Below are 21102 nucleotides of genomic sequence, written 5' to 3' on the forward strand. Positions count from 1 at the left end.
AAAATCGAATGGCCCTTATGTGGCCCACATGCAACTTTGAGCATTACAGTATTGTTCAAAATAATAGCAGTACAATGTGACTAACCAGAATAATCAAGGTTTTTCGTATATTTTTTTATTGCTACGTGGCAAACAAGTTACCAGTAGGTTCAGTAGATTCTCAGAAAACAAATGAGACCCAGCATTCATGATTTGCACGCTCTTAAGGCTGTGCAATTGGGCAATTAGTTGAATTAGTTGAAAGGGGTGTGTTCAAAAAAATAGCAGTGTGGCATTCAATCACTGAGGTCATCAATTTTGTGAAGAAACAGGTGTGAATCAGGTGGCCCCTATTTAAGGATGAAGCCAACACTTGTTGAACATGCATTTAAAAGCTGAGAAAAATGGGTCGTTCAAGACATTGTTCAGAAGAACAGCGTACTTTGATTAAAAAGTTGATTAGAGAGGGGAAAACCTATAAAGAGGTGCAAAAAATGATAGGCTGTTCAGCTAAAATGATCTCCAATGCCTTAAAATGGAGCGCAAAACCAGAGAGACGTGGAAGAAAACGGAAGACAACCATCAAACTGGATAGAAGAATAACCAGAATGGCAAAGGCTCAGCCAATGATCACCTCCAGGATGATCAAAGACAGTCTGGAGTTACAAAGGCATGTGCAGAAGAGGTTACAATTTGCCAAAGAACACATCAACTGGCCTAAAGAGAAATGGAGGAACATTTTGTGGACTGATGAGAGTAAAATTGTTCTTTTTGGGTCCAAGGGCCACAGGCCGTTTGTGAGACAACCCCCAAACTCTGAATTCAAGCCACAGTACACAGTGAAGACAGTGAAGCATGGAGGTGCAAGCATCATGATATGGGCATGTTTCTCCTACTATGGTGTTGGGCCTATTTATCGCATACCAGGGATCATGGATCAGTTTGCATATGTTAAAATACTTGAAGAGGTCATGTTGCCCTATGCTGAAGAGGACATGCCCTTGAAATGGTTGTTTCAACAAGACAATGACCCAAAACACACTAGTAAACGGGCAAAGTCTTGGTTCCAAACCAACAAAATGAATGTTATGGAGTGGCCAGCCCAATCTCCAGACCTTAATCCAATTGAGAACTTGTGGGGTGATATCAAAAATGCTGTTTCTGAAGCAAAACCAAGAAATGTGAATGAATTGTGGAATGTTGTAAAAGAATCATGGAGTGGAATAACAGCTGAGAGGTGCCACAAGTTGGTTGACTCCATGCCACACAGATGTCAAGCAGTTTTAAAAAACTGTGGTCATACAACTAAATATTAGTTTAGTGATTCACAGGATTGCTAAATCCCAGAAAAAAAAATGTTTGTACAAAATAGTTTTGAGTTTGCACAGTCAAAGGTAGAGACTGCTATTTTTTTGAACACACCCCTTTCAACTAATTGCCCAATTGCACAGCCTTAAGAGCGTGCATATCATGAATGCTGGGTCTTGTTTGTTTTCTGACAATCTACTGAACCTACTGGTAACTTATTTGCCACGTAGCAATAAAAAATATACTAAAAACCTTGATTATTCTGGTTAGTCACATTGTACTGCTATTATTTTGAACAATACTGTATATAAAAGTCTCATTAACTCCATGGTAAATAAAACACTCAACAACAAAAATGTATTCAATAATTTACTTTTGACAAATGTTTACAGTTATTCAGAAACCATTTATATTAGTATAAATAACATTAAAAGAGTCTAGACTTAATTTTACAAATTAAATTTCAAGAGTGTATTATGCTAAACTAGCAATGAGAGTTAAAGTAGAAGGGAGGGGGGAATCACAGTAACTTGCTAACTTTTAAGTAACTTCACAAGAGAAAAAAAGCCTCTAATTGTAACAAACCGCTCTGAGACACAAGGTAGGAGATCCAAATGCAGTATTTATTAAGAGGGTAATCCACAATCATAGTCAAAAGCAGGCAAAATGTCATACACAACCAAACAATCCAAAAAGGCAAACAAGACAGGATAGAGAGTCAAACAGGTAATCCGGGAAAACAAGAGACATGAACCCGGGGAAAATGCTGAGGAAATGCAGTGTACACAAAACAAGACTTCGCAGTGAATGACAGAGATATCCCGGCTAATATAGGGTGAGGAAAACAGGATAATGAGACACAGGTGTAAAAAGTGAGTGCTAATGAGTCCACGCAAAGGATAATGGGTAATGTAGTTTATGATAGAGTGACAGTCCGGATTGGAGTGCCCTCTGGTGGTGAGCATGGGCACTCACACTGGTGAATTGTGACAATAATCAACCGACTGCACCTGCAATAAAAAGTTACATTTAAATAATGTTAACAGCAATAAAACCTGGATGCTATGTCTGCATTATTATGAATAAAATAAATGTTAAACTAAAAGGATAGTCAACCAAAAATATAATTCTGTCATCATTTATTTTGTCACTTGTTTTAAAATCAATGCAATTTATCATTACCCAGGTTAAGATTTGAATGTATTAATTAATTTATTAGTTTTTTTGTGCCAAAAAAACAAAAACAAAAACTAACGCAATCGCTTTAAGCTCATAGATGTGAACAAAAAGATGTCGTTCCCCTCAAAAGATCTCATGGCCACAACACACTCGCGTTCCCAAAAGTTACTATAAGTTGCGGCCGCAACAAACCTAAAACCGGGTGCACACTGTCAGATTTATTATAGTCCTTCACAATTGTTCCTTGTCAGGCTGTACAAACATAATCAGTGCTGTAAGCCATGTCACACTGTAAGATCAAAATTGTCATATTTTGTGTGACGAAAGACGAGTGTAAAGACCTCAACTCTTCCCTGTGCAAGACCGACGAGTTTAAAGACCTCAACTCTTCCCTGTGCAAGACCGACAAGTGTAAAGACCTCAACTCTTCCCTGTGCAAGACCGACGAGTGTAAAGACCTCAACTCTTCCCTGTGCAACTCCTCCCGAACAAGGACCCTGGCAAGGCACTTGATTATCATCTTCCTTTTCATTATTTGTGTTCGGTTCTTTTCTAATTCCGATCTGGCCTTTTCTCTGATCTGTATTCACCATGTGCTTTCAAATCTCAACTATTACTACTAGCACTCGTAAATCACGCTCTGTACGCACGAGATGCCGCAATCCTAATAATTTGCGCTATATCCTAACATCCTCTGCTACTTTACTCTCTATTCCAATTGGTCTCTGGAATTGCCAGTCTGCTGTAAACAAAGCAGACTTTATTTAATCTATTGTGACTCATTCTCAGCTCAGCCTCATGGCCCTAACTGAGACCTGGATCAAACCAGAGGACACTGCCACTCCTGCAGCCCTCTCAACCAATTTAACTTTTTCACACACTCCTCGCCCTATTGGGAGGGGTGGGGGTACTGGTTTGCTTATCTCAAATGATTGGAAATTTGATCGCACTCAATCACTATTACTCACCCTGTTAAAATCCATGTGGTAGTGGTCTATCGTCCTCCAGGTCACCTCGGTAACTTTGTGGAGGAGTTGGATGTGTTACTTTCTAGCTTCCCTGAGGATAGCACTCCACTGATTCTGCTTGGTGACTTCAACATCCATCTTGATAAACACCTAGCCACAGACTTCAGCACTCTACTGACTTCATTTGACCTTAAGTTAGTATCTACTATGGCTACTCACAGATCAGGTAACCAATTAGACCTCTTTTACACACGCAACTGCTCCACGGACAACACTTTAGTTACTCCATTACACACCTCAGACCACTTTCTCATCACTCTTAACCTCATATTGACTCCTGATACAACACGTACTCCTACACAGATTACCTTTCGGCGTAATCTACGCTCACTCTCTCCCTCTTGCCTATCCACTATGGTTTCATCTTCACTCCCTCCACCTGCTCAGTTCTCAGCACTGGATGCTAACAGTGCTACTGACACTCTTTGCTCCACTCTAACATCCTCCTTAGACAGTTTTTGCCCCCTTTCATCCAGACCAGCCCGCCCCACCCCATCTGCCCCCTGGCTGTCTGATGTTCTCCGTGAACATTGCTCTGGCGGCAGAGGGGAAATGGCGTAAATCTAAAAACTATACTGACCTTACCTTGTATCAGTCTCTTCTTTCTTCTTTCTCTACAAATGTCTCCACTGCTAAAACAACATACTACCACAACAAAATCAACAAATGCTCTGACTCTCGCAAACTCTTTAAAACATTCTCCTCTCTCCTTTGTCCACCTCCTCCTCCCCCTCCAGCAACCAGTTCTCCTCACCACAAACTGACACGCACATCTCAACAACTAACACGCTTCCATCCTTCTCTCCACTCTCTGAGGCAGATATTTCTAAACTCATCCTTTACAATCACCCTACTACCTGTCCACTTGATCCTATACCCACTCACCTCCTTCAGGCCATTTCTTCTTCAATCACTCCTGCACTCACTCACATTGTCAACACTTCTCTTCACACGGGAACCTTTCCCACAGCATTTAAGCAGGCTCAGGTAACCCGACTGCTTAAGAAACCCTCTCTGAATCCAGCACGTTTAGAAAACTACCGACCGGTATCCCTTCTGCCTTTCATTGCAAAGACCCTTGAGCGAGTTGTGTTCAATCAACTCTCTATGTTTCTTGAACAGGACAACCTCCTAGACAACAACCAATCCGGCTTCAAAAGCGGCCATTCGACTGAGACTGCCTTGCTCTCGGTAACTGAGGCACTGAGACTGGCAAAAGCAGCTTCCAAATTCTCAGTGCTCATTCTGCTGGATCTGTCTGCTGCTTTTGACACAGTTAACCACCAGATCCTCCTGTCAACACTTAAGAAGACAGGGTTCTCAGGAACTGCTCTCCAGTGTTCTTACCTCTCTGGTAGGTCCTACAGGGTGTCATGGAGAGGTGAAGTGTCTAAGTCACATCATCTAGCTACTGGGGTGCCCCAGGGCTCAGTGCTTGGACCACTTCTCTTCACCATCTACATGTCATCATTAGGTTCTGTCAATCAGAAACACGGCTTCTCCTATCACTGCTATGCTGATGACACTCAAGTCTACTTCTCTTTTCAACCAGATGATCTTACAGTGAGTGTTCGTATCGCTGCCTGTCTGACAGACATTTCTGACTGGATGAAGGAGCATCACCTTCAACTCAATCTTGCAAAGACAGAATTACTTGTTTTCTCAACCAACCCAGAACTTCATCAACATTTCTCCATTCAGCTTGGTTCATCGACCATAACTCCATCCAGGACAGCCAGGAACCTTGGAGTTGTGATTGATGACCAGTTAAACTTCACTGACCACATTACTGCAACAGCCCGGTCCTGCAGATTTGCTTCATACAACATTAGAAAGATTAGACCCTTCCTATCAGAACAGGCTGCACAACTCCTGGTTCAAGCTTTTGTTCTCTCCAGACTGGACTACTGTAATGCTCTTCTGGCTGGGCTTCCAGCATGCACTATCAAACCCTTGCAGCTGATCTAGAATGCAGCGGCGAGAGTGGTCTTTAATGAGCCGAAGAGAGCGCATGTCACGCCTCTCTTCATCAGACTGCACTGGTTGCCAATGGCTGCTCGCATCAAATTCAAGGCACTAGTTCTCGCCTACAAAAAAACCACTGGCTCTGCACCAATATACCTAAACTTACTTGTTCAGACTTACACACCCTCCAGAAGCTTGCATTCTGCAAACGAGTGGAGCCTTGTGGTTCCATCCCAAAGAGGCATGAAATCGCTCTCACGGACATTATCCTGGACCGTTCCCAACTGGTCCCAGCTGGCATTCGACTGACATTAAACGTTTAAATGTAGTTGAAATAATGTCAGTTTATGAAAAAACATTGTTTCAACTTCAAAACAACGTTGGACACCAAATAGTTGAATTGGTGTTGTTAACTCACTAAGAATTCAACATAGAAATATCAACAAGTTTTGAGTTGTACGTCAAATCAACATTATTTTTACAACCATGACTTTTAAAAATTTTGTTGAAATATATCAGTAGAAAAATAACGTTGGAACAACGTCCAAACAATGCTGATCAATTAACTGTTGAAAAAGAGTTGATACATGAATAATGATACAACGTTGAAATATCAACTCTGAATTAAACGTTTGTTGAGCACTTTCTACATCTTATGGCTTACTTTGACAGCAAGTCCGATTGATCATTTTGGTTAGTCATTCCATACAAGAACAATATATGCAGTGGCGGCTGGTGAAAATATTATATGTGGGGCTGTTTGTGTGGGGGTCTGGGGATATACATTTCCCCCATACAATTTTACATTTTGTAGATGTGATTTCCTGCATTCTGGTGCATTTTAATTTTTATATATTAAGTTGTATATATTAAGTTAATTTTTATATTAAGTGGTCTCTTAATTTTTCTTCCAGAGCTATATATATATATATATATATATATATATATATATATATATATATATATATATATATATATATATATATATATATATATATATATATATATATATATATATATCCTACACAGCTCTGGAAAAAAATTAACAGACCGCTTAAAATTAAAAAAATAACACACAAACATACACACACACACACACACACACACACACACACACACACACACACACACACACACACACACACACACACACACACGCACGCAGGCACACACACACACACATTTATATATATATATATATATATATATATATATATATATATATATATATATATATATATATATATATATATATATATATATATATATACAGTCTTGTTCAAAATAATAGCAGTACAATGTGACTAACCAGAATAATCAAGGTTTTTAGTATATTTTTTATTGCTACGTGGCAAACAAGTTACCTGTAGGTTCAGTAGATTCTCAGAAAACAAATGAGACCCAGCATTCATGATATGCACGCTCTTAAGGCTGTGCAATTGGGCAATTAGTTAAATTAGTTGAAAGGGGTGTGTTCAAAAAAATAGCAGTGTGGCATTCAATCACTGAGGCCATCAATTTTGTGAAGAAACAGGTGTGAATCAGGTGCCCCCTATTTAAGGATGAAGCCAACACTTGTTGAACATGCATTTGAAAGCTGAGGAAAATGGGTCGTTCAAGACATTGTTCAGAAGAACAGCGTACTTTGATTAAAAAGTTGATTAGAGAGGGGAAAACCTATAAAGAGGTGCAAAAAATGATAGGCTGTTCAGCTAAAATGATCTCCAATGCCTTAAAATGGAGAGCAAAACCAGAGAGACGTGGAAGAAAACGGAAGACAACCATCAAAATGGATAGAAGAATAACCAGAATGGCAAAGGCTCAGCCAATGATCACCTCCAGGATGATCAAAGACAGTCTGGAGTTACCTGTAAGTACTGTGACAGTTAGAAGACGTCTGTGTGAAGCTAATCTATTTTCATGAATCCCCCGCAAAGTCCCTCTGTTAAAAAAAGGCATGTGCAGAAGAGTTTACAATTTGCCAAAGAACACATCAACTGGCCTAAAGAGAAATGGAGGAACATTTTGTGGACTGATGAGAGTAAAATTGTTCTTTTTGGGTCCAAGGGCCACAGGCAGTTTGTGAGACTACCCCCAAACTCTGAATTCAAGCCACAGTACACAGTGAAGACAGTGAAGCATGGAGGTGCAAGCATCATGATATGGGCATGTTTCTCCTACTATGGTGTTGGGCCTATTTATCGCATACCAGGGATCATGGATCAGTTTGCATATGTTAAAATACTTGAAGAGGTCATGTTGCCCTATGCTGAAGAGGACATGCCCTTGAAACGGTTGTTTCAACAAGACAATGACCCAAAACACACTAGTAAACGGGCAAAGTCTTGGTTCCAAACCAACAAAATTAATGTTATGGAGTGGCCAGCCCAATCTCCAGACCTTAATCCAATTGAGAACTTGTGGGGTGATATCAAAAATGCTGTTTCTGAAGCAAAACCAAGAAATGTGAATGAATTGTGGAATGTTGTTAAAGAATCATGGAGTGGAATAACAGCTGAGAGGTGCCACAAGTTGGTTGACTCCATGCCACACAGATGTCAAGCAGTTTTAAAAAACTGTGGTCATACAACTAAATATTAGTTTAGTGATTCACAGGATTGCTAAATCCCAGAAGAAAAAAAATGTTTGTACAAAATAGTTTTGAGTTTGTACAGTCAAAGGTAGACACTGCTATTTTTTTGAACACACCCCTTTCAACTAATTGCCCAATTGCACAGCCTTAAGAGCGTGCATATCATGAATGCTGGGTCTCATTTGTTTTCTGACAATCTACTGAACCTACTGGTAACTTGTTTGCCACGTAGCAATAAAAAATATACTAAAAACCTTGATTATTCTGGTTAGTCACATTGTACTGCTATTATTTTGAACAAGACTGTATATAGACACACATATGGACGGACACACACACACACACACACACGAATACAAGATGTATGGCTTGATTGGAGGACGGCGACTGTCCATCACACAAAGGCCAATAGGCTCTGACGGTTCCACGCGACAACACCTGCTTGCGCGTGCACGAAGTGGGTCTGTGTCGTCATCGTCAGCCTCGCAGGTTCTGACCTGGACCGATTCGACTGAATTTGGGCATAACAGCTCAGACGGTAAGCAAAGTTTTTGAAGTCACATTTTATAACTAGAAAATTCCTAAATAAATGTTGAGTGTGCCTGACTCTGGTCCATATACGTATTGTGTTAATTAATAATGTGTTTATATGGGCAGACTAACGAAGTTTAACTGCGAACCGGAGTTTGCTAGCTAACCGTCAAACGCCGTGCTTATCTGTGTGTGTGTAGACGTATGGGCAGACTAGTTTAACCGCAAACCGCCGTTAAGTGTAACGTTACGGGCAGACTAGTTTAACCGCGAACTGCCGTTAGTCCGTCGTTCCACCGGCGTGTATGTGTGTACGCTCCATGAAGCTAACGTTATACATATTAGATCAGTTTGAATGTTTTTGTCTTGTACTACCGTTACCCAATCAGGGAGAGGCATAAGAATATCTATACATCTTTAGCACGTCACATTCTTCTTTCTTCTTTTTTCCAGACTCCTTTTCCAGTCTCCTTTAATGTTAAGTTGTCCCCATACCTAACCCAACCATATATTTGAATCTGAAAGTAACTAACCCTTAACTTTTTTTTTGTTACATTTTTGTAAAATTTAAATACAGGTTTATGTGGAAGACTTTTTATATATAAAATGTATATAATAATTTCTGATCAAATCATTGCATTTATGTTTGAATGATTCGTTTTTGACTTGAAACAGTTGCATATTAAACTTAAATTTAGCTTATCCTTCCTATTTTGTTGGTTTTGGGGGGCGTGTTAGAGTGGGATTCTGTAGGTGGTCCTCAGAAAAAAATTGGAAGATAAAGTGGTCCTTGGGCTGAAAAAGTTTGAGAAACACTGTGTTAAATTGATAGTAAAGGAGATTTATATTATTTGAAAATGTTTTTATTTTGAATAAATGCAGTTCTTTTAAACCTTTTATTCATCAAATATATTAAGCAGCAGAACTGTTTCCAACACTCATAATAAATCAGAATATTAGAATGATTGCTGAAGGATCATGTGACGGTGAAGGAATGATACTGAAAATTCAGCTTTTCACAGAAATAAATTGTAATTTAACATATAATAAATTGAAAACCAAATATTTAAATTGTAATAAGATCACAATATTACTTTTTTTTTTTACTGTATTTTTGATCAAATAAATGCAGGCTTGATGAGCAGAAGAAACTTCTTTCAAAAACATTACACATAGTAATGTGTCCAAACTTTATATATATATATATATATATATATATATATATATATATATATATATATATATATATATATATATATATATATATATATATATATATATATAAAAATACTCCATTCTGGGCTCTAGACTAACTTCTCTACCTGCAGCAAGGGTTACTACCAACTGCCTTTTGTTGCTCGCTCAAGCACATGATTATCAATGACTTTGCATGTTGATCAATACTAATTGATATACTTTGATCATTGGCAATGCCACAAAAGTTGATATTTGCTAAATATTTTAATTTGAGAGAGTAGTGTTTGCTAATACTGATCTGTTTTTTTGTTTTTCTCATCAGATGCGGTCTTGAGCTTAAAGCCAATGAAAGTAGACGAATACACCCTTGTGAAAAAGAAGTGTGCTTAATTGTATTGAAAGTGTATTTTTTGTGCACTTAATATATTTAAAGTATATTTTTTAAAAACTGCACTTGTAGATAATATGATATAATTAAAATTAAGTGCCACTTAAGTGTACTTAAAGAGAATACACTTTAATGACAATATTTCTAAACACACTTAAGTACACTTTTTTAAAATTCACTTTGTAATAATATCTAATTAATTTGTATTTTTAAAAAGTACACTTTCATGACAATATTTATAAACACACTTTAGTACACTTATAATAAGTGCGCTTTGTAATAATATATAATTAATTTGTACTTTAAAAAAGTACACTTTCATGACGATATTTATAAACACACTTTAGTGCACTTTTAATTAGTGCACTTTATAATAATATCTAATTAATTTGTACTTTAACAAAGTACACTTTCATGACAATATTTATAAACACACTTTAGTGCACTTTTAATAAGTGCGCTTTGTAATAATATATAATTAATTTGTACTTTAAAAAAGTACACTTTCATGACGATATTTATAAACACACTTTAGTGCACTTTTTATTAGTGCACTTTATAATAATATCTAATTAATTTGTACTTTAACAAAGTACACTTTCATGACAATATTTATAAACACACTTTAGTACACTTATAATAAGTGCGCTTTGTAATAATATATAATTAATTTGTACTTTAAAAAAAGTACACTTTCATGACAATATTTATAAACACACTTTAGTGCACTTTTAATAAGTGCGCTTTGTAATAATATATAATTAATTTTCACTTAAAGAAAGTACACTTGTATGACAATATTTATAAACAGACTTAAGTGCACTTTTTTAAAAATGCACCTTGTAATAATGTCTACACCTAAATTTACTTAAACCATTTTAATTATGAGTTTGTTTCATAAAGTGCACTTATTTTACTAATGACAAAGCACATGGAAAATAAATGATTTTTTAAAAAAAATTAGTTGTCCAAATTTACATTGGCTAATGTATTTTTCTTCAAAATTTCACTCGCTTACACTCCAGTACAACATACTGTTGAAATGTTATAACTAGCTCCTATGAACTCAACTACAAGTGTCAGTTTTCTACATAATTTGACATTGTCAATCTTTATGAGAGGAGTTGTCTAATGTACTGTAGGCTACTTTACATCTGTGTACAGAATAACCTACTTTAAATATTATGTTGTTGTATGGCGATTAAACACACATTTAATTGCATTAATTGCAAGAAAAAGTTGAACAAATCTAAACCAAATTAATTTGCATTAAAATTCAGTTAAAATAGGCTACATTTAATTTTAATCAGACTCTAAACATGATTGACTTTTAGTTAGGTGAATGAGTCAAGTTCTCTGAAACACAGTCCAACTACACAGTGTGTTAGAACAACCTGAACAGAAATGGATAATTAATAAGTGATTTATAATCAACATTTAATGCACGAAATATCTTATTTTATATTTATACTTAATATTTCAATGCGCATGCGCCAAAAATACTACGTCATGATTTTGAAAAATGCGCGGTCAGCCATGATTGCGTCATCTCGATGCGTGAGGAGAACAGTCAACAGAGGAGCGAACCGTTTGGATCATTACAGATGAAATGAGACGTTATATGCTACAAATAACGAGTCAAGTAAGTATATCTTGATATAAGCTCTCTTGATTTTACATTTTCACCGTAACATGGTAGCTCTCTATTACGGTGTAGTAGTTATTTAGTTTAATCGCAGATAGGATAGACGCAATATGGACTCGGGAGGTGAATTAACATTAATCATGTTTCCTATGTATCTAAGATTGTTTTATTCATATTCATGTATCTAAGATTGCATTATAATAATTTCTTAAATCGGAATGTGATCGCCGGTGTGGGCATGTTCAATGAATTTGCCTGCTGTAAATACAATATTTTAATCGATCTCCTACTTTTTAAATGGACAGAAGACATTTAACGTTATATACATTTATTCCAAATATTAACTTAACGTATAACAACAACCAGTAATGAAATAATGATTTTAATATGTTCTTTTCTTTTTGCATTTGGAGAGTAAGATGTTAAAGTACTATTTGTGTTTTTAATATTTTGTGCTTATTTTATTTTTTATTTTGTAGGATCAATACAGATGTGTTATTGGAGATCCAGTGCAAGCTGTGTGGAATCACGGAGCCATCTTGATGAGGTCAAGTTAATGTTAATTATGAATTTATGCCCAGCCATGACACTGATCACACAAGCTAAAACATAACTATCAAGTCTTTAGCTTTTAAATGCTTTGCATCTTGTCCATTTGTAAGTAATACATTCCCACTTGTGCATTTACAGATCCCCTAATCATTATATATTTTACAGGCCACACACCCAAAGGAAAGGAGCCGCAGCATTGCTGTGCCAGGCGTGGTAAATACAGGAACATCCTTCATGGAGATGGGCGAGGTAAGCTGAAACTTGCAAGGCAAGATGAGGAAAAATGCAAGAATACTTTTCTCAATTTACATTGGTCTTGGGTTATTTATCTATATTTAAGTTATGTTTAATTCCCTGTAAAGTAGGAATAAAAACCATTATTAAAATGTTCTCTATTTTTAAAGTCCAGTGTCAGTGAAGATGATGTGCTCAGTGGGATACGTGAAGGAACCTCTCCAATCATTCTACCCTGACGACTGAGGTAATTCATCACATAGGGGATGGTCAAAAGCTTAAAGACACCATGCAGAATAAACTGCTTCATCAGGGCAGTACTAGATTAAAAAGAGACAACATGCTCATTTTTATGATCCCTCTTATGGCTATTTCTTTTTTTTCTTCTTTTTTTCATACAGATACTGCTGTGTGAATATAAACTGTACATCTATCGTTTTAATTTAATTGAGCCAATTATAATAATGGATAGATCTGTTTTATAAACAAGTTTTTTCTTTGCGTTTTCTTTTTCTTTCCTCAAGGTATATATTTTTTTGCTTTCCTGCCTCTTTGGAACATGTCCATTCACATCTACTGTGGAGAGATGGTGCGCCAGTTTCCTACTGATGGAGAGCTTCTGGGACATTGGCATAAACAGCACTTTCCAAACAACTTGAAAAGAGTTGGTGACAAACAATTTTGTGTGCCTTTGGAGTTCTTCAGTTTTTTTTTTTTTTTTTTTTTTTTTTTTTTTCATTCACTAATGCTGGAATAAGATTTTAGAATAAACCTTTTGGTCCTAATTTTGGTGCTAGTAAAGGTTTAAGAGCTTATAAGTTCAGTAACACTTTACAATAAGATCTAATTTGTTAACGTTATTTAATGAATTGACCAACATGATCTAACAGTGATTTCTTTTTATTTATTTTTTTAATTTAATTTTTTACAGTGTTTATTAATAGTTGTTGACCTTGCTTAATAAATTATAGTTCAAAGCTAGTTAATTAAATTTATAGTCATTGTTCATGCATTAACAATGCATTAAATAATTAACATTTAAGATTGCATTAATAATAGAGGTGTAACAGTAGACAAAGCTGACAGTTCGGGGAGGAACACTAAATATAAAAATGCTTCTTTTTTTTTATTGGTTTACTGAACAAATTGTAATTGTCCTAATCTAAAGGTTTCTTAAAGAATTAAAAATATAATATAAAAAATATCTCTACTAATTATTATTATTATTATTATTACCTTTATTTAACCAGGAGAAAAACTCACCAAGATTAAAATGTCCTGTCCTGGCCAAGATAGGCAGCTGTGTTTGCATGTACAGTTATACATAAAAAGTCACATAAAAAACATAAAACATACAACCAGTCAAAAACAATTACACACCATTAATTTACTCTCAAAATGATGTAGTAAAATTTTAAAATGACTAAATGTCACCAGATCTTTTAGCTTCAACTCAGTCTGGAGCAAATTCCAATCTGAGGCTGCGACATATCTGAAGGATCTAATTATAGGTTAGATTTTTTTCAGGTTTTCAGGTTAAGTAGAATATGATGAATATATAGGCTAATATAATGCATACATTTAGTGAAAGAGTTCATCTCTCTCGTGTTTTATCGACGTCTTTCTGCTGTTGAAACACTGAACGATTACACAATGTGATACATTTTAGTAAGTTGTAATGTATCCTTAACATACCTTCTGATGTTAATTCATGTTTATTCTTTGACTATGACAAGGTGATCACATTCACTCGTGCCGCGTTGCTGCTTGAACTGATGTGTCTTTACAGTGATCTGTCATGTCACATTAAAGAGCATCAATATGGCATCACTTGAATTTAATGATAAAATTGACAGAATACATATGTTCTTATGGAACCTTGTATTGAAGTGTGTTCCACTCATTAAACAAGCCGTCTGTTAACTGTTAAAGATTGCATTCGTACCGCTCGGTACACACGTGCACTGTACCGGAAGTCCTTTACCAAACCGGTTCGGTATGAATACATGTGCCGTTACACCCCTAATTAGTAAATGTTGAAATTAACATTAACTAAGATAAATAAATGTTTATATTATTATTCTTTCTAGGTTCATGTTAAATTAAGTAGTTAACTAATTAAACGTTACCCAAAGTTTTGAATCTTAGTGTTGTATATGAAACGATTCTTTTCTTTCCATTTGTTTGTATTTATTCATCTGTTGTGTGAGATAATTTTCTGTGATGGGTAGATTTAGGTACCTTTGAATGAGGGAGATATATAATAATGCATATAATTACATATAATTGCATATAATCCTCATTGTCCTCCAGACTCTTTCTAAATGAATTTGTGTTTGTGTAAATAGTTTTTTGGGTTTTTCTTGGGCATCAAAAAAAAGTTTTTTTTGTATATTTGTTTTACAGATCGTTTTGTCAATAAATGTAGAGGATTTAAATTTGGATGTGTTTATTATATGAAATTGCAGCTGTATTATTTGAAAAATGTAATTATGAATGTATTTCATTATATTAGAGTGTACATGTAAATTACGTTAAGGTATATTTTAGTTCATATTAATTGCTTGTTTTTAAGACAGTAGAATGGATGTCAGTACATTGAGCAGTGCACTTTAATTACAATTTTAATACACTAGAAGTGATTATGAAAGTACATATAAAGTTGTATTTAAGTACCACTTAAGTTGTTCCAAAAAATCACTCTTAATTGCAACTTATTGTATTTTATTTCAACTTAATATGTGATAAATTTGAAATCAATTACATATAATGTGTGTTAAGTACACCGAAAACATTGCATTTAATTCACACTTAAGTGTATATTTAGCTGACATTAAAGTATGTTTTAGTTCACATTAATTGCTTGTCAGTACATTGAGCAGTGCACTTTAATTACAATTTTAATACACTAGAAGCGATTATGAAAGTACATATAAAGTTGTATTTAAGTACCACTTAAGTTGTTCCAAAAAATCACTCTTAATTGCAACTTATTGTATTTTATTTCAACTTAATATGTGATAAATTTGAAATCAATTACATATAATGTGTGTTAAGTACACCGAAAACATTGCATTTAATTCACACTTAAGTGTATATTTAGCTGACATTAAAGTATGTTTTAGTTCACATTAATTGCTTGTCAGTACATTGAGCAGTGCACTTTAATTACAATTTTAATACACTAGAAGTGATTATGAAAGTACATATAAAGTTGTATTAAAGTACCACTTAAGTTGTTCCAAAAAATCACTCTTAATTGCAACTTATTGTATTTTATTTCAACTTAATATGTGATAAATTTGAAATCAATTACATATAATGTGTGTTAAGTACACCGAAAACATTGCATTTAATTCACACTTAAGTGTATATTTAGCTGACATTAAAGTATGTTTTAGTTCACATTAATTGCTTGTCAGTACATTGAGCAGTGCACTTTAATTACAATTTTAATACACTAGAAGCAATTATGAAAGTACATATAAAGTTGTATTTAAGTACCACTTAAGTTGTTCCAAAAAATCACTCTTAATTGCAACTTATTGTATTTTATTTCAACTTAATATGTGATAAATTTGAAATCAATTACATATAATGTGTGTTAAGTACACCGAAAACATTGCATTTAATTGCACAATTAAGTGTATTTAGTATAAGTATATTATCTGTGTAATAAGTACACTTTATAAAAGTACACTAAAGTGCACTTTTTTTTCACAAGGGCATGGCCAAAGACTTGAAATATGCACCTGAGAGGACTGGTGGCGGTAGCAGAAAGAAGTAACAAGAAAGGAAGACTTAACCAGCTGTGTTTAATGTTGCCCAATGTTTGGGCCGTTTTTTTTTTAAGGTTAAAAAAAGCTAGTTCACCCAAAAATGAAAATTCTGTCATTTACTCCTCACCCTAATGTCGTTCCAGACCCGTAAGACCTCCATTCATCTTCAGAACACAGTTTAAGATATTTTATATTTACTCCGAGCTTTCTGTCCCTCCATTGAAAATGTATGTACGGTATACTGTCCATGTCCAGAAGGACCAGAAAGATAATAACATCATCAAAGTAGTCCATATGTGACATTAGTGGGTTGGATAGAATTTTGTGAAGCAATGAAAATACATTTTGGTCCAAAAATAACAACAACATAAAAAGTGACAGTATACCGTACATACATTTTCAATGAAGGGACAGAAAGCTATTGGACTAAATATAAAATACCTTAAACTGTGTTCCGAAGATGAACGAAGGTCTTACGGGTGTGGAGCGACAAGGCGAGTCATTTAAAGGGTTAGTTCACCCAAAAATGAAATTGATGTCATTAACTCCTCACCCTAATGTTGTTCCACACCCGTAAGACCTCCGTTCATCTTCACACACAGTTTAAGATATTTTATATTTTAGTCCCAGAGCATAATGCAGTATGCACACTTTACTGTCCATGTCTAGAAAGGTAATAAAAACATCATCAGAGTAGTCCATATGTGACATCAGTGGGTTAATTAGAGTCTCTTGAAGAGTCGAAAATACATTTGGGTCCAAAAATAAAAAAAAAAGTACGATTTTATTCAGCATTGTTTTCTCTTCTGTGTTTGTTTTCAAACCTCAAATAAAGATTCAAACAGCCATGATTCATTGATTCGGATCGCCACAATGCTCTGGGACTAAAATATAAAATATCTTAAACTGTGTTCTGAAGAGGAATGGAGGTCTTACGGGTCTGGAATGACATTGGGGTGAGTCATTAATGACCTCAATTTCACTTTTGGGTGAACTAACCCTTTAATGACAGAATTTTTGGGTAAAGTAAAAGTTTGACATGTGTACAATTGATGTGAAAGGTTGGCACAATTGCAGCTATGTAATAAAGCATGTTTCCTACGTCAGTGAAATGTCTTTATTAATCTTCTTCCTGGTCTTCCTTTGACCAATTGGCTTCTTCCAAGCTGACTGTGCGTGTTTGCAAACTTAGTGTTTATGTATCCATTTCAAGGTGTTTGGTGTTGCTGTTGAACACATCAATACTTCAGTGAAAACAGTTTAACAAAAACAATGTTGAAAAGCAGGACTTTACAGTGATGTTGAAATTTCAAAGTTGATTGGATTTGCAAAATCTAAACTTAAATCAATGTTGGCAAATTCACCTATGTTGAGAAACATGACGTCGGAATGACGTTGCCATTTCAACGTTGATTAGATTTGCAAAATCTAAACTAAAATCAATATTGTTTCAATATTGGCAAATTCACCTATGTTGAGAAACATGACATTGGAAAGACGTTGCCATTTCAACGTTGATTAGATTTGCAAAATCTAAACAAAATTCAACGGTTATCCAACACTGGCACCTGACGTTGATTCAACAGTGGCTCAATGTTAAAATGCCAGCTGGGGTGGAATGACCTAACGATCTCAATTCGTGCTGCCGAGTCTGTAGCCATTTAAAAAAAAAAACATCTTAAGACACAACTTTTCCAACTGCACCTGACCAATACAGAATAGCACTTACTGATCACCACAGCAACGACCAAAAATTGCACACTCCTGGATCATATCTACGTCTACTATCCGGATTTGTGCCTTCAGGCGGGTGTGTTATATAGTTATCATAGCTATCATAATCCGGTGTACTGTATTTTGCATACGTGTGTTTTTGTTGTAGATGGCTATTGCTGCGCGTTTAGCTAGAATGCCATACAAAACCAACCCATTGGGCCACTGAATCTGCTTAACGACAACAGTTGGGGCAACAGCCTTAGTCCTAATGGGTTGTTATCATGGCTATCAAAATCCAGTGTTCGGTATTTTGCGTACGTCAGTTTTTGTTGTATGTGGCTATTGTAGATGGCTATAAAAAAAAAAAAAAGTGTACTGTGCTAATTAATTGAGACTTCTTACAGCTCTTACAGATTGTTGGCCTTGTTTGTTTCGTTGCTTCTATTGCGTTCCCCTTTTTTGTAAGTCGCTTTGGATAAAAGCGTCTGCTAAATGATTAAATGTAAAATGTAAATGTAAACGATAGTCGAGGCGTGTTAAAAAACGGACGCACGCAAGAGAACTAGTCCGGAGTTTTAAATCATCAATCAATGACTCGTTCGGTGACTAATGGTATCTATGAGGTCTTCCAGTCTGGTTTTAGATCTGCTCACAGCACTGAGTCCGCTCTTCTGAGAGTATTAAATGATATTAATCTCTCCACTGACTCCGTGGTTCTTGTTCTTGATACCATTGACAATCATACTCTTTTATCAAGACTAGAGTCTTGTGTGGGTCTAAAAGCTTCAGTTCTGACATGGTTTCAGTCATACCTGTCTGTGAGGAAGTCATACGTATCCTCATTTGGACCGGAGCGCTGCTGCATATGATGCCCGTTTCACACATACTCCGTTTGCCGTGCGTATGCGGTGCGTATTTTTCCCGTGCCCATGTTAACGGATTATAGCTTTCACACTGCATGCGGACGCGGTCCGGTGAACCGTTCCTGGAGTGGTACGTACAGATCAGAGTAGCCCTACATATCGGCGATCGTTTCCGCACCGAGTCTAGCCTATATATATTTTTTGATGTGCTGGATGCACTAAATTTAAAGTGACATTGTGCACTGTTCGCATTAAAATAAACATATATTGACGCGGAAATCTAGTTATTTCACCACGCATATGATGTGAATATAATTTATAATTCTACTTTGTTTCAAAGTCATCATGAGGCTTTTTGCCTCGGTATAGCAAGGAAAACAACAACATACCTGGCATTTAGCTAAATAAGAAGACATAATGATTAGCACTCCTCCTTCCTCCTTTCTTTTTGGAGGTGGAAAAACAAAGTTCCTTATAACGTGCTGGATTTCTTGAAAAAAATAATAATAAAGATTTACGAAATAAAAGACAAGATTTAAATGTTTTGCCACTTGCGTTGCGTGAGCAACCTAATATTTGAATCTAAAGGCTATATAAATATAAAGGAATTGGATTAACGGAATTGAATAAAACGTTTATATTCTAATAGTGCTTTTAAACGTGTCATCTATGAAAGGGTGTATACAAAAAAAATGCAATGATGACAAGCCATGTTCAATAGCCTAACAACTTTTAAATTTTAAATAAAAAATAAATCTGTGTTTGTGATAGCCTATAGCTACAGCCGCGGATCAGTTGCGCGCTGCAAACGCGGCAAATATCAAAGCACAATAGCGTGCGGGGCTCCTGCATCGGCAACTTTAGTTTGGTCTGAACTCCCTATGCACCCTCCCGCCCACACACACCGATACACACACTAATGGTGAAACGAAGATTGGTGAGTGTTGTGAATCGTGATAGTCAAATTGTATTTTGTTTTTAATTACCTGCTTACCTTTAGCTATGTTTTCTTGAGGTGAAGGAAAGGGGATATTTTGGATTGCTATGGAAATCTATAATCTAGCTATAGTGAACAAGCAAAATACAAGATTTTGCAAATGCAAGTTACAAATACCCTGGGGCTAAGAACCCCCCTGTCTTCCAATCCTAGGTCTTCCTCAGGACTCTATTTTAGCCCCCTCTCTTCTCTCTCTACATGCTACCTCTGGGTGATATTTTAAGGAAAGGAAATATGGTGGCCAATTCAAATTTCAATTCCAATTCAAAGAAACAATTCTACAGCTTTAAATTCTCTTCTTCTTTAATGCTTAAAGGAGGTAAAATCATGGCGACAAGTAAAGACAAGACGGAGGTCATTTTATTTGTCCCAAATGAAAACTCTATAAGCGCTGAGTCTATCGCCTTTTAAATCCCCAGGAGTGCGGAACCCAGGTGTTCTAGTTGATCAGCATTTAAAATTTGACTTGATTATAATCGGACAAATTTAGTCCGTAATCAGTTCAAGTTTCTACCAGGTTCGTCTACTCTCAAAAATCAAAGGCTTTCTTACACCGAAAACTCTGGAAATGGCTGTACACACTTTTATCACATCTAGGCTTGACTACTGCAAATCTTTATATTGTGGCATAGCAAGCTCTCAAATTGTTCGTTTATAGTTAATCCAAAATGCTGCGGATAGACTTATTCATAAGTGTAACAAATATGATCATATTTCACCGGTTCTTAAATCTTTACACTGGCTGCCGGTTCGACAGATAATTGATTTAAAAATTGTAATGTTTGTTTTTAAATCCCTGCATAATTTAGCTCCTAGCTATCTCTCTGGTCTTGTAACCCATACATTCCGCCCAGAAACTTAAGGTCGATTGACCAGGCTCTGCTTGTAGTCCCTCGTGTTAGACACAAGTGCAGAGGGGAGCGCGCATTTGCAGTGGCAGGGCCGCGGTGGCTTAGTCTGCTATTGTTCTGCCAATGCTGCTTTTCTAATTATTATTATTTTTTTGTCACGAGTCACAAACTCAATAAGCTCCTCATAAGCGGGCACGTGAGGTGACGAGTGAGCCTCAACGTAACCCACATCGATGCTGATGCAGACAGCATGCAGACAGCTCAAACATCGAACCCTCTCCTCGTGCAGAAGAAGCT

At 36.0% G+C, this 21102-nt stretch overlaps 1 long non-coding RNA gene across 1 annotated transcript; it reads left to right on the forward strand.

Annotated features, from left to right (window-relative positions):
* Positions 1 to 11073: 11073 nt before the first annotated feature.
* LOC137074017 (uncharacterized) lies at positions 11074 to 15452 on the forward strand. Its single transcript, XR_010904858.1, has 4 exons — positions 11074 to 11810; positions 12293 to 12614; positions 12770 to 12846; positions 13124 to 15452. It is a non-coding gene; the product is annotated as an uncharacterized lncRNA (long non-coding RNA).
* The last annotated feature ends 5650 nt before the right edge of the window (positions 15453 to 21102 follow it).

Source organism: Pseudorasbora parva, chromosome 4 (assembly GCF_024679245.1).
Source record: "Pseudorasbora parva isolate DD20220531a chromosome 4, ASM2467924v1, whole genome shotgun sequence".
Lineage (NCBI taxonomy): Eukaryota > Metazoa > Chordata > Actinopteri > Cypriniformes > Gobionidae > Pseudorasbora > Pseudorasbora parva.